This window comes from Anser anser (genome assembly GCF_964211835.1).
Source record: "Anser anser genome assembly, chromosome: 6".
Taxonomy (NCBI): Eukaryota; Metazoa; Chordata; class Aves; order Anseriformes; family Anatidae; genus Anser; species Anser anser.
The window spans coordinates 41,550,786-41,566,217 of record NC_139726.1 but is presented as its reverse complement, the minus strand read 5'-3'; the positions used below and the strand labels follow the sequence as shown (position 1 = coordinate 41,566,217).

The 15,432-nt window shown below is 47.2% G+C and overlaps 1 long non-coding RNA gene across 1 annotated transcript in view; it reads left to right on the top strand.

Moving 5' to 3' along the window:
* The window catches only part of LOC310901949, a 48,392-nt gene that overhangs the window by 29,295 nt on the left and 3,665 nt on the right, over nucleotides 1-15,432 (top strand). The gene's annotated exons all lie outside the window — the stretch shown is intronic.

Genomic DNA, 15,432 nt, shown 5'->3' with positions numbered 1-15,432 from the left:
GTAAATTCTTTAGTTTTGGTGTACTATTTGTGTGGTTGAGCTAGAGGGGGGGCTTCAAGACGATCCGGTCTAGTAGATATCTTTCAGGTGTAAGCTGAGTGCTTTGGTGTTATAGCTACGTCTTGATATTCTAAGTACACCTTCCGGTACACTTACCTTGTTACGACTTACCTCATCTTCAGCGTATTTATGGTATTAGTTATGTGGGATGTGGCTTTTGAGGAGGGTGACGGGCGGTATGTACGTGCCCCAGGGCCGGCTTAAAGTAGGCTCTATTGTCCCACTTTACTGCTAAATCCGCCTTCCAGAAGTGGTTTCACGCTTCTTTCCGTGTGCCCTATGAATAGGGAATGTAGCCCATTTCTTCCACTCCATAGGCTATACCTTGACCTGTCTTATTAGCGGGGTGCTATTGTGTCCACTGTTGTGCTCTCATTCGAAGTGGGCTGGCGACGGCGGTATGTAGTCTGTGTTGGCAAGGGGTGGTTGGGTTAATCGGGGATTATCGATTGTAGAACAGGCTCCTCTAGGTGGGTTTGGGGCACCGCCAAGTCCTTAGAGTTTTAAGCGTTTGTGCTCGTAGTTCTCTGGCGGATACTTCGGTAAAGTAAGTATCAAGATTTAGGGCCAGGCATAGTGGGGTATCTAATCCCAGTTTGGGCCCTGGCTTTCGTGGGTTTAAATCAGTCGTTAGTTCCTAAGATCATCTTAATGGTGTGTTTAGGTGCATCTTGGGCTTATGACAGCTCAGTTGCATTTTGATCTTAGTTAGCTAGGATAGGCATTTTACCACTCTTTACGCCGTGTCAATAGGACGGTTGATTTGGGTTTCTTGTATGACCGCGGTGGCTGGCACAAGATTTACCAACCCTTGAAGTTAGGCTGTTGCTATAACTAAGTCAAGTTTGCACTCATTGCTTAATGTTAATTACTGCTGAATACCCGTGGGGGCGTGGCTTAGCGAGGCGTCTTGGGCTACTACTTGGGTGTGCCTGATACCCGCTCCTCAAGGCCTGTATGGGGGTAGGTGGTCGAGGGCGTTTACACTGGGGCGCGGATACTTGCATGTATATATTTAGCAAAAACCAACCGTAAGGTTAGGACTAAGTCTTTTGTCCGCAGGCATGTTTTATGCCATCTTGGCAACTTCAGTGCCATGCTTTGTGTTAAGCTATGTGGACGGGGGTGTGGTTAGCTGATAGTTGAGTGGTGAGTGAGAGTGAAGTATATGAAATTATTGCTTGTGTTTACTATTTTTAGTACTGGAGTTTCTCTAAGTCCTAGGACTAGGAGGAAATGGTGTTTCATAGTGTGTAGGCGTCGGGATAGTCCGAGTATCGTCGGGGTATTTCTGCTAGGCCTAGGAAGTGCTGGGGGAAGAACGTTAGGTTTACTCCTGTAAATATTACCCCGAAGTGGGCTTTTGCTCATGTTTGGTGTAGGGTAAACCCAGTGAGTAGTGGGAATCAGTGAGTAAATCCTGCTAGAATGGCAAAGACGGCGCCTATGGATAGGACGTAGTGGAAGTGGACACTATTTGTCTGATCCGTACTAATTACCGCCATCCTACTCCTTCTATCACTCCCCGTACTCGCCGCCGGTATTACAATATTACTAACTGATCGAAACCTAAACACCACATTCTTCGACCCCGCTGGAGGAGGAGACCCAATCCTGTACCAACACCTATTCTGATTCTTCGGACACCCAGAAGTCTATATTCTGATCCTACCGGGGTTCGGAATCATCTCACACGTAGTCACGTACTACTCAGGCAAAAAGGAGCCCTTCGGCTACATGGGAATAGTCTGAGCCATACTATCCATCGGCTTCCTAGGATTCATCGTCTGAGCTCACCACATGTTTACAGTAGGAATAGACGTTGATACCCAAGCCTACTTTACATCAGCCACTATAATCATTGCCATCCCTACCGGAATCAAAGTATTTAGCTGACTAGCCACCCTGCACGGAGGAACAATCAAATGAGACCCCCCCAATACTATGAGCTCTAGGATTTATCTTCCTATTTACCATCGGAGGATTAACAGGAATCGTTCTTGCAAACTCTTCCCTAGACATCGCCCTGCACGACACGTACTACGTAGTTGCCCACTTCCACTACATCCTATCCATAGGCGCCGTCTTTGCCATTCTAGCAGGATTTACTCACTGATTCCCACTACTCACTGGGTTTACCCTACACCAAACATGAGCAAAAGCCCACTTCGGGGTAATATTTACAGGAGTAAACCTAACGTTCTTCCCCCAGCACTTCCTAGGCCTAGCAGGAATACCCCGACGATACTCGGACTATCCCGACGCCTACACACTATGAAACACCATTTCCTCCTAGTCCTAGGACTTAGAGAAACTCCAGTACTAAAAATAGTAAACACAAGCAATAATTTCATATACTTCACTCTCACTCACCACTCAACTATCAGCTAACCACACCCCCGTCCACATAGCTTAACACAAAGCATGGCACTGAAGTTGCCAAGATGGCATAAAACATGCCTGCGGACAAAAGACTTAGTCCTAACCTTACGGTTGGTTTTTGCTAAATATATACATGCAAGTATCCGCGCCCCAGTGTAAACGCCCTCGACCACCTACCCCCATACAGGCCTTGAGGAGCGGGTATCAGGCACACCCAAGTAGTAGCCCAAGACGCCTCGCTAAGCCACGCCCCCACGGGTATTCAGCAGTAATTAACATTAAGCAATGAGTGCAAACTTGACTTAGTTATAGCAACAGCCTAACTTCAAGGGTTGGTAAATCTTGTGCCAGCCACCGCGGTCATACAAGAAACCCAAATCAACCGTCCTATTGACACGGCGTAAAGAGTGGTAAAATGCCTATCCTAGCTAACTAAGATCAAAATGCAACTGAGCTGTCATAAGCCCAAGATGCACCTAAACACACCATTAAGATGATCTTAGGAACTAACGACTGATTTAAACCCACGAAAGCCAGGGCCCAAACTGGGATTAGATACCCCACTATGCCTGGCCCTAAATCTTGATACTTACTTTACCGAAGTATCCGCCAGAGAACTACGAGCACAAACGCTTAAAACTCTAAGGACTTGGCGGTGCCCCAAACCCACCTAGAGGAGCCTGTTCTACAATCGATAATCCCCGATTAACCCAACCACCCCTTGCCAACACAGCCTACATACCGCCGTCGCCAGCCCACCTCGAATGAGAGCACAACAGTGGACACAATAGCACCCCGCTAATAAGACAGGTCAAGGTATAGCCTATGGAGTGGAAGAAATGGGCTACATTCCCTATTCATAGGGCACACGGAAAGAAGCGTGAAACCACTTCTGGAAGGCGGATTTAGCAGTAAAGTGGGACAATAGAGCCTACTTTAAGCCGGCCCTGGGGCACGTACATGGTTAAACATGACTGTTAGTAGTGTGGCGAGCCATAGTGGGAAGGCTAGGGCTATGTTCATAGATAGTTGGGTGGTTGGGGTGAATGTATATGGAAGGAGGCCTAGAAGGTTGATTGTAAGAAGTATGATTATTAGGGATGTAAATATTATGGCTCATTTGTGGCCATTTTTGTTGAGTGGGACTATTAGTTGTTTTGTGATTAGGTGAAGGAGTCATGTTTGGATAGTAGAGAGGCGGTTGTCGATTCATCGGTTGTTTGGGGACGGGAATAGTAGGGCTGGGAAGAGTAGGGATAGTAGGATTAAGGGGATGCCAAATAGATTGGGGCTGGAAAATTGGTCAAAGAAGCTTAGGTTCATGGTCAGGATCATGGTGTGGGTTTGGTAGTGAGGGAGGTCTTATTTGATGGGGGGTTGGTTGTGGTGAAGGCTAGTAGTTTTGGTTGGATGAGGAGTGCTAGGGTTAATCAGGTTATAATTATGATTGAAAATCATGGTGCGGGGTTAAGCTGTGGCATATCATTAAGGAGGGGGAAGTCCCTCTTTGGCTAGCTTAAAAGGCTAGTGCTGTTGCATAGCTTCTTAATGATTAGGATGATGATAGAAGGGACGATCAGGCCTCGAAATGTGGGAGTGGGGTTGATTCTACTACAATGGGTATGTAGCTGTGATTAGCCCCGCAAATTTCTGAGCATTGTCCGTAAAAAATCCCAGGCCGGGTGGTAATGAATGAAGTTTGGTTTAGTCGGCCTGGGATTGCGTCTGTTTTAACTCCGAGCGTTGGGACTGCTCAGGAGTGGAGTACGTCTCCTGCAGTAATGATCACGCGGATGGGGGATTCTATTGGGATAACTACGCGGTGGTCAACTTCTAGCAGTCGGAAGTGGCCGTTGGGTAAGTCTGGGGTGGGCACTATGTAGGAGTCGAATGATAGGTCTTTGAAGTCTGTGTATTCGTAGCTTCAGTATCATTGGTGGCCGATGGCTTTTAGGGTGAGGTCTGGTTCGTCGATTTCGTCCATTATGTAGAGGATTTGTAGGGATGGGAGGGCGAGGAGTACCAGGACGATAGCAGGTAGGATTGTCCAGATCAGCTCTACTTCTTGGGCGTCTACAGCATTGGACGAGAGTTTTTCTGTTAGTATGTGGGCTAAAAGGTAGAGAACTAGGCTGCAGATAGCTAGGGCAACGATTAGGGCATGGTCGTGGAATTCAACGAGTTCTTCTATGATGGGTGATGAGGCGTCTTGGAATCCTAGTTGGGAGTGGTTGGCCACATGAGATGTACAGGATTTTTACCTGTGATTTAGTCTTGACAAGGCTATGTAATTGGTTTACTAACGTCTCATAAGAAAGAAGCATGAGCGGTTAACCTCCTGGGAGACCCAGAAAACTTCACCCCAGCAAACCCACTAGTAACCCCACCACACATCAAGCCAGAATGATACTTCCTATTCGCCTACGCCATCCTACGTTCAATCCCAAATAAACTAGGAGGCGTATTAGCACTGGCCGCCTCCGTACTGATCCTATTCCTAATCCCATTCCTGCACAAATCAAAACAACGAGCAATAACATTCCGACCACTCTCCCAGCTCCTATTCTGAGTACTAGTCGCCGACCTCCTCGTCCTAACATGAGTAGGAAGCCAACCCGTCGAACACCCATTCATCATCATCGGCCAACTCGCTTCAATCGCCTACTTCACTATCCCCCTATTTCTCCTCCCCGCCGCAAGCGCCCTAGAAAACAAAATACTCAACTGCTAAATACTCTAATAGTTTATAAAAACATTGGTCTTGTAAACCAAAGATTGAAGACTTACCACTTCTTAGAGTACCCCAAACTCAGAAAAAAAGGACTCAAACCTTTATCTCCAGCTCCCAAAGCTGGCATTTTCAATAAACTATTCTCTGACCCTAACCCCTAAACCGCCCGAATAGCACCCCGCGACAACCCCCGCACAAGCTCCAATACAACAAACAAAGTCAACAACAGCCCCCAACCCGCCACTAAAAACATCCCTGCCCCATGTGAATAAAACATGGAAACTCCACTAAAATCCGACCGAACAACAAACACCCCAACATTATTCACAGTAGAAACCCCGAACTTCCAAGCCCCCATAAACCCCCCAAACACCAACCCCCCAAAAACAATTGCCACAAACGCTACTGCACATCCAATCACCCGTCAATCCCCCCAAGCCCCAGGGAAAGGCTCCGCTGCTAAAGCTACTGAATAAACAAACACCACCAGCATACCCCCCAAATACACCATAAACAGCACTAAAGCCACGAACGAAACCCCAAGGCCCAGCAACCACCCGCACCCCGCCACAGACGCTAACACCAAACCAACAACCCCATAATACGGCGAAGGATTCGACGCCACACCCAAAACACCCACCGCAAAGCAAATCCCTAAAAAAAACATAAAATAAGTCATTATTCCTGCCCGGACACTACCCGAGGCCTGCGGCTCGAAAAGCCGCCATTGTTCTCAACTACAGGAACTAACCGCAAGCCCCCAATAATTCTACCCCATCTATGCCATTATGCTTAACCCCCCCCCCCTCCCCCCCCGAGGCGGGGGTATTTGGTTATGCATATTCGTGCATAAATTTATATACCCCATATACATACATACTATAGTACCAGTAATATACATTATATACGGACTATCTTATAAGCAGGTGCTAAACCCATACATGTACACGGCCATTAAACCCTTAAACACACTCCTACCAAACCACCCGGCATGAATGTTCTAGGACCATACCCCACAACACCCAATACAACTCCACTCAAGCGCATAACAAGACCCCATTTTAATGAATGCTCACAGGACATGCTCCAACAACAACTCTCCACCACATATCTCATGCAGTTCGTATCAGACGGATTTATTAATCGTACTCCTCACGTGAAATCAGCAACCCGTTGCACATAATGTCCGGTATGACTAGCTTCAGGCCCATACGTTCCCCCTAAACCCCTCGCCCTCCTCACATTTTTGCGCCTCTGGTTCCTCGGTCAGGGCCATCCATTGGGTTCACTCACCCCTCCTTGCCCTTCAAAGTGGCATCTGTGAGTACTTTCACCTTCTCAATGCGTAATCGCGGCATGTTCCAGCTTTTTGGCGCCTCTGGTTCCTCTTATTTTTTCCGGGGTTACCTCACAGGTGGCTATTCCCAGTGATCTCGGGGGTCCCACAATCTAAGCCTGGACACACCTGCCTCACGGCCTATCCTATATTTCAAGGGTCCCTCGATGAGACGGTTGGCGTATATGGGGAATCATCCTGACACTGATGCACTTTGACCACATTCAGTTAATGTTACCTCCACCCTCCGGGTTAAATGGGGCTATTGGATGAATGCTCGTTGGACATAGCACAAAACAACAAATCATTAAGCGCAACCCCTGCGCTTCACAAACTAAACCAGTAAACTTTCGCTAACCACCATGTAGCATAAACCTTCATCGCCCAATCCCAGCAAACTACCTCTAAAACTCCATTAATCATCCCTTCCATGACATCATCGGAACGATGTATATATACACACAAACACATACAAAATAACTTAAACTTATTAGAGAAACTCCAGTACTAAAAATAGTAAACACAAGCAATAATTTCATATACTTCACTCTCACTCACCACTCAACTATCAGCTAACCACACCCCCGTCCACATAGCTTAACACAAAGCATGGCACTGAAGTTGCCAAGATGGCATAAAACATGCCTGCGGACAAAAGACTTAGTCCTAACCTTACGGTTGGTTTTTGCTAAATATATACATGCAAGTATCCGCGCCCCAGTGTAAACGCCCTCGACCACCTACCCCCATACAGGCCTTGAGGAGCGGGTATCAGGCACACCCAAGTAGTAGCCCAAGACGCCTCGCTAAGCCACGCCCCCACGGGTATTCAGCAGTAATTAACATTAAGCAATGAGTGCAAACTTGACTTAGTTATAGCAACAGCCTAACTTCAAGGGTTGGTAAATCTTGTGCCAGCCACCGCGGTCATACAAGAAACCCAAATCAACCGTCCTATTGACACGGCGTAAAGAGTGGTAAAATGCCTATCCTAGCTAACTAAGATCAAAATGCAACTGAGCTGTCATAAGCCCAAGATGCACCTAAACACACCATTAAGATGATCTTAGGAACTAACGACTGATTTAAACCCACGAAAGCCAGGGCCCAAACTGGGATTAGATACCCCACTATGCCTGGCCCTAAATCTTGATACTTACTTTACCGAAGTATCCGCCAGAGAACTACGAGCACAAACGCTTAAAACTCTAAGGACTTGGCGGTGCCCCAAACCCACCTAGAGGAGCCTGTTCTACAATCGATAATCCCCGATTAACCCAACCACCCCTTGCCAACACAGCCTACATACCGCCGTCGCCAGCCCACCTCGAATGAGAGCACAACAGTGGACACAATAGCACCCCGCTAATAAGACAGGTCAAGGTATAGCCTATGGAGTGGAAGAAATGGGCTACATTCCCTATTCATAGGGCACACGGAAAGAAGCGTGAAACCACTTCTGGAAGGCGGATTTAGCAGTAAAGTGGGACAATAGAGCCTACTTTAAGCCGGCCCTGGGGCACGTACATGGTTAAACATGACTGTTAGTAGTGTGGCGAGCCATAGTGGGAAGGCTAGGGCTATGTTCATAGATAGTTGGGTGGTTGGGGTGAATGTATATGGAAGGAGGCCTAGAAGGTTGATTGTAAGAAGTATGATTATTAGGGATGTAAATATTATGGCTCATTTGTGGCCATTTTTGTTGAGTGGGACTATTAGTTGTTTTGTGATTAGGTGAAGGAGTCATGTTTGGATAGTAGAAAGGCGGTTGTTGATTCATCGGTTGTTTGGGGACGGGAATAGTAGGGCTGGGAAGAGTAGGGATAGTAGGATTAAGGGGATGCCAAATAGATTGGGGCTGGAAAATTGGTCAAAGAAGCTTAGGTTCATGGTCAGGATCATGGTGTGGGTTTGGTAGTGAGGGAGGTCTTATTTGATGGGGGGTTGGTTGTGGTGAAGGCTAGTAGTTTTGGTTGGATGAGGAGTGCTAGGGTTAATCAGGTTATAATTATGATTGAAAATCATGGTGCGGGGTTAAGCTGTGGCATATCATTAAGGAGGGGGAAGTCCCTCTTTGGCTAGCTTAAAAGGCTAGTGCTGTTGCATAGCTTCTTAATGATTAGGATGATGATAGAAGGGACGATCAGGCCTCGAAATGTGGGAGTGGGGTTGATTCTACTACAATGGGTATGTAGCTGTGATTAGCCCCGCAAATTTCTGAGCATTGTCCGTAAAAAATCCCAGGCCGGGTGGTAATGAATGAAGTTTGGTTTAGTCGGCCTGGGATTGCGTCTGTTTTAACTCCGAGCGTTGGGACTGCTCAGGAGTGGAGTACGTCTCCTGCAGTAATGATCACGCGGATGGGGGATTCTATTGGGATAACTACGCGGTGGTCAACTTCTAGCAGTCGGAAGTGGCCGTTGGGTAAGTCTGGGGTGGGCACTATGTAGGAGTCGAATGATAGGTCTTTGAAGTCTGTGTATTCGTAGCTTCAGTATCATTGGTGGCCGATGGCTTTTAGGGTGAGGTCTGGTTCGTCGATTTCGTCCATTATGTAGAGGATTTGTAGGGATGGGAGGGCGAGGAGTACCAGGACGATAGCAGGTAGGATTGTCCAGATCAGCTCTACTTCTTGGGCGTCTACAGCATTGGACGAGAGTTTTTCTGTTAGTATGTGGGCTAAAAGGTAGAGAACTAGGCTGCAGATAGCTAGGGCAACGATTAGGGCGTGGTCGTGGAATTCAACGAGTTCTTCTATGATGGGTGATGAGGCGTCTTGGAATCCTAGTTGGGAGTGGTTGGCCACATGAGATGTACAGGATTTTTACCTGTGATTTAGTCTTGACAAGGCTATGTAATTGGTTTACTAACGTCTCATAAGAAAGAAGCATGAGCGGTTAACCTCCTGGGAGACCCAGAAAACTTCACCCCAGCAAACCCACTAGTAACCCCACCACACATCAAGCCAGAATGATACTTCCTATTCGCCTACGCCATCCTACGTTCAATCCCAAATAAACTAGGAGGCGTATTAGCACTGGCCGCCTCCGTACTGATCCTATTCCTAATCCCATTCCTGCACAAATCAAAACAACGAGCAATAACATTCCGACCACTCTCCCAGCTCCTATTCTGAGTACTAGTCGCCGACCTCCTCGTCCTAACATGAGTAGGAAGCCAACCCGTCGAACACCCATTCATCATCATCGGCCAACTCGCTTCAATCGCCTACTTCACTATCCCCCTATTTCTCCTCCCCGCCGCAAGCGCCCTAGAAAACAAAATACTCAACTGCTAAATACTCTAATAGTTTATAAAAACATTGGTCTTGTAAACCAAAGATTGAAGACTTACCACTTCTTAGAGTACCCCAAACTCAGAAAAAAAGGACTCAAACCTTTATCTCCAGCTCCCAAAGCTGGCATTTTCAATAAACTATTCTCTGACCCTAACCCCTAAACCGCCCGAATAGCACCCCGCGACAACCCCCGCACAAGCTCCAATACAACAAACAAAGTCAACAACAGCCCCCAACCCGCCACTAAAAACATCCCTGCCCCATGTGAATAAAACATGGAAACTCCACTAAAATCCGACCGAACAACAAACACCCCAACATTATTCACAGTAGAAACCCCGAACTTCCAAGCCCCCATAAACCCCCCAAACACCAACCCCCCAAAAACAATTGCCACAAACGTTACTGCACATCCAATCACCCGTCAATCCCCCCAAGCCCCAGGGAAAGGCTCCGCTGCTAAAGCTACTGAATAAACAAACACCACCAGCATACCCCCCAAATACACCATAAACAGCACTAAAGCCACGAACGAAACCCCAAGGCCCAGCAACCACCCGCACCCCGCCACAGACGCTAACACCAAACCAACAACCCCATAATACGGCGAAGGATTCGACGCCACACCCAAAACACCCACCGCAAAGCAAATCCCTAAAAAAAACATAAAATAAGTCATTATTCCTGCCCGGACACTACCCGAGGCCTGCGGCTCGAAAAGCCGCCATTGTTCTCAACTACAGGAACTAACCGCAAGCCCCCAATAATTCTACCCCATCTATGCCATTATGCTTAACCCCCCCCCCCTCCCCCCCCGAGGCGGGGGTATTTGGTTATGCATATTCGTGCATAAATTTATATACCCCATATACATACATACTATAGTACCAGTAATATACATTATATACGGACTATCTTATAAGCAGGTGCTAAACCCATACATGTACACGGCCATTAAACCCTTAAACACACTCCTACCAAACCACCCGGCATGAATGTTCTAGGACCATACCCCACAACACCCAATACAACTCCACTCAAGCGCATAACAAGACCCCATTTTAATGAATGCTCACAGGACATGCTCCAACAACAACTCTCCACCACATATCTCATGCAGTTCGTATCAGACGGATTTATTAATCGTACTCCTCACGTGAAATCAGCAACCCGTTGCACATAATGTCCGGTATGACTAGCTTCAGGCCCATACGTTCCCCCTAAACCCCTCGCCCTCCTCACATTTTTGCGCCTCTGGTTCCTCGGTCAGGGCCATCCATTGGGTTCACTCACCCCTCCTTGCCCTTCAAAGTGGCATCTGTGAGTACTTTCACCTTCTCAATGCGTAATCGCGGCATGTTCCAGCTTTTTGGCGCCTCTGGTTCCTCTTATTTTTTCCGGGGTTACCTCACAGGTGGCTATTCCCAGTGATCTCGGGGGTCCCACAATCTAAGCCTGGACACACCTGCCTCACGGCCTATCCTATATTTCAAGGGTCCCTCGATGAGACGGTTGGCGTATATGGGGAATCATCCTGACACTGATGCACTTTGACCACATTCAGTTAATGTTACCTCCACCCTCCGGGTTAAATGGGGCTATTGGATGAATGCTCGTTGGACATAGCACAAAACAACAAATCATTAAGCGCAACCCCTGCGCTTCACAAACTAAACCAGTAAACTTTCGCTAACCACCATGTAGCATAAACCTTCATCGCCCAATCCCAGCAAACTACCTCTAAAACTCCATTAATCATCCCTTCCATGACATCATCGGAACGATGTATATATACACACAAACACATACAAAATAACTTAAACTTATTAGAGAAACTCCAGTACTAAAAATAGTAAACACAAGCAATAATTTCATATACTTCACTCTCACTCACCACTCAACTATCAGCTAACCACACCCCCGTCCACATAGCTTAACACAAAGCATGGCACTGAAGTTGCCAAGATGGCATAAAACATGCCTGCGGACAAAAGACTTAGTCCTAACCTTACGGTTGGTTTTTGCTAAATATATACATGCAAGTATCCGCGCCCCAGTGTAAACGCCCTCGACCACCTACCCCCATACAGGCCTTGAGGAGCGGGTATCAGGCACACCCAAGTAGTAGCCCAAGACGCCTCGCTAAGCCACGCCCCCACGGGTATTCAGCAGTAATTAACATTAAGCAATGAGTGCAAACTTGACTTAGTTATAGCAACAGCCTAACTTCAAGGGTTGGTAAATCTTGTGCCAGCCACCGCGGTCATACAAGAAACCCAAATCAACCGTCCTATTGACACGGCGTAAAGAGTGGTAAAATGCCTATCCTAGCTAACTAAGATCAAAATGCAACTGAGCTGTCATAAGCCCAAGATGCACCTAAACACACCATTAAGATGATCTTAGGAACTAACGACTGATTTAAACCCACGAAAGCCAGGGCCCAAACTGGGATTAGATACCCCACTATGCCTGGCCCTAAATCTTGATACTTACTTTACCGAAGTATCCGCCAGAGAACTACGAGCACAAACGCTTAAAACTCTAAGGACTTGGCGGTGCCCCAAACCCACCTAGAGGAGCCTGTTCTACAATCGATAATCCCCGATTAACCCAACCACCCCTTGCCAACACAGACTACATACCGCCGTCGCCAGCCCACCTCGAATGAGAGCACAACAGTGGACACAATAGCACCCCGCTAATAAGACAGGTCAAGGTATAGCCTATGGAGTGGAAGAAATGGGCTACATTCCCTATTCATAGGGCACACGGAAAGAAGCGTGAAACCACTTCTGGAAGGCGGATTTAGCAGTAAAGTGGGACAATAGAGCCTACTTTAAGCCGGCCCTGGGGCACGTACATGGTTAAACATGACTGTTAGTAGTGTGGCGAGCCATAGTGGGAAGGCTAGGGCTATGTTCATAGATAGTTGGGTGGTTGGGGTGAATGTATATGGAAGGAGGCCTAGAAGGTTGATTGTAAGAAGTATGATTATTAGGGATGTAAATATTATGGCTCATTTGTGGCCATTTTTGTTGAGTGGGACTATTAGTTGTTTTGTGATTAGGTGAAGGAGTCATGTTTGGATAGTAGAGAGGCGGTTGTCGATTCATCGGTTGTTTGGGGACGGGAATAGTAGGGCTGGGAAGAGTAGGGATAGTAGGATTAAGGGGATGCCAAATAGATTGGGGCTGGAAAATTGGTCAAAGAAGCTTAGGTTCATGGTCAGGATCATGGTGTGGGTTTGGTAGTGAGGGAGGTCTTATTTGATGGGGGGTTGGTTGTGGTGAAGGCTAGTAGTTTTGGTTGGATGAGGAGTGCTAGGGTTAATCAGGTTATAATTATGATTGAAAATCATGGTGCGGGGTTAAGCTGTGGCATATCATTAAGGAGGGGGAAGTCCCTCTTTGGCTAGCTTAAAAGGCTAGTGCTGTTGCATAGCTTCTTAATGATTAGGATGATGATAGAAGGGACGATCAGGCCTCGAAATGTGGGAGTGGGGTTGATTCTACTACAATGGGTATGTAGCTGTGATTAGCCCCGCAAATTTCTGAGCATTGTCCGTAAAAAATCCCAGGCCGGGTGGTAATGAATGAAGTTTGGTTTAGTCGGCCTGGGATTGCGTCTGTTTTAACTCCGAGCGTTGGGACTGCTCAGGAGTGGAGTACGTCTCCTGCAGTAATGATCACGCGGATGGGGGATTCTATTGGGATAACTACGCGGTGGTCAACTTCTAGCAGTCGGAAGTGGCCGTTGGGTAAGTCTGGGGTGGGCACTATGTAGGAGTCGAATGATAGGTCTTTGAAGTCTGTGTATTCGTAGCTTCAGTATCATTGGTGGCCGATGGCTTTTAGGGTGAGGTCTGGTTCGTCGATTTCGTCCATTATGTAGAGGATTTGTAGGGATGGGAGGGCGAGGAGTACCAGGACGATAGCAGGTAGGATTGTCCAGATCAGCTCTACTTCTTGGGCGTCTACAGCATTGGACGAGAGTTTTTCTGTTAGTATGTGGGCTAAAAGGTAGAGAACTAGGCTGCAGATAGCTAGGGCAACGATTAGGGCGTGGTCGTGGAATTCAACGAGTTCTTCTATGATGGGTGATGAGGCGTCTTGGAATCCTAGTTGGGAGTGGTTGGCCACATGAGATGTACAGGATTTTTACCTGTGATTTAGTCTTGACAAGGCTATGTAATTGGTTTACTAACGTCTCATAAGAAAGAAGCATGAGCGGTTAACCTCCTGGGAGACCCAGAAAACTTCACCCCAGCAAACCCACTAGTAACCCCACCACACATCAAGCCAGAATGATACTTCCTATTCGCCTACGCCATCCTACGTTCAATCCCAAATAAACTAGGAGGCGTATTAGCACTGGCCGCCTCCGTACTGATCCTATTCCTAATCCCATTCCTGCACAAATCAAAACAACGAGCAATAACATTCCGACCACTCTCCCAGCTCCTATTCTGAGTACTAGTCGCCGACCTCCTCGTCCTAACATGAGTAGGAAGCCAACCCGTCGAACACCCATTCATCATCATCGGCCAACTCGCTTCAATCGCCTACTTCACTATCCTATTTCTCCTCCCCGCCGCAAGCGCCCTAGAAAACAAAATACTCAACTGCTAAATACTCTAATAGTTTATAAAAACATTGGTCTTGTAAACCAAAGATTGAAGACTTACCACTTCTTAGAGTACCCCAAACTCAGAAAAAAAGGACTCAAACCTTTATCTCCAGCTCCCAAAGCTGGCATTTTCAATAAACTATTCTCTGACCCTAACCCCTAAACCGCCCGAATAGCACCCCGCGACAACCCCCGCACAAGCTCCAATACAACAAACAAAGTCAACAACAGCCCCCAACCCGCCACTAAAAACATCCCTGCCCCATGTGAATAAAACATGGAAACTCCACTAAAATCCGACCGAACAACAAACACCCCAACATTATTCACAGTAGAAACCCCGAACTTCCAAGCCCCCATAAACCCCCCAAACACCAACCCCCCAAAAACAATTGCCACAAACGCTACTGCACATCCAATCACCCGTCAATCCCCCCAAGCCCCAGGGAAAGGCTCCGCTGCTAAAGCTACTGAATAAACAAACACCACCAGCATACCCCCCAAATACACCATAAACAGCACTAAAGCCACGAACGAAACCCCAAGGCCCAGCAACCACCCGCACCCCGCCACAGACGCTAACACCAAACCAACAACCCCATAATACGGCGAAGGATTCGACGCCACACCCAAAACACCCACCGCAAAGCAAATCCCTAAAAAAAACATAAAATAAGTCATTATTCCTGCCCGGACACTACCCGAGGCCTGCGGCTCGAAAAGCCGCCATTGTTCTCAACTACAGGAACTAACCGCAAGCCCCCAATAATTCTACCCCATCTATGCCATTATGCTTAACCCCCCCCCCCTCCCCCCCCGAGGCGGGGGTATTTGGTTATGCATATTCGTGCATAAATTTATATACCCCATATACATACATACTATAGTACCAGTAATATACATTATATACGGACTATCTTATAAGCAGGTGCTAAACCCATACATGTACACGGCCATTAAACCCTTAAACACACTCCTACCAAACCACCCGGCATG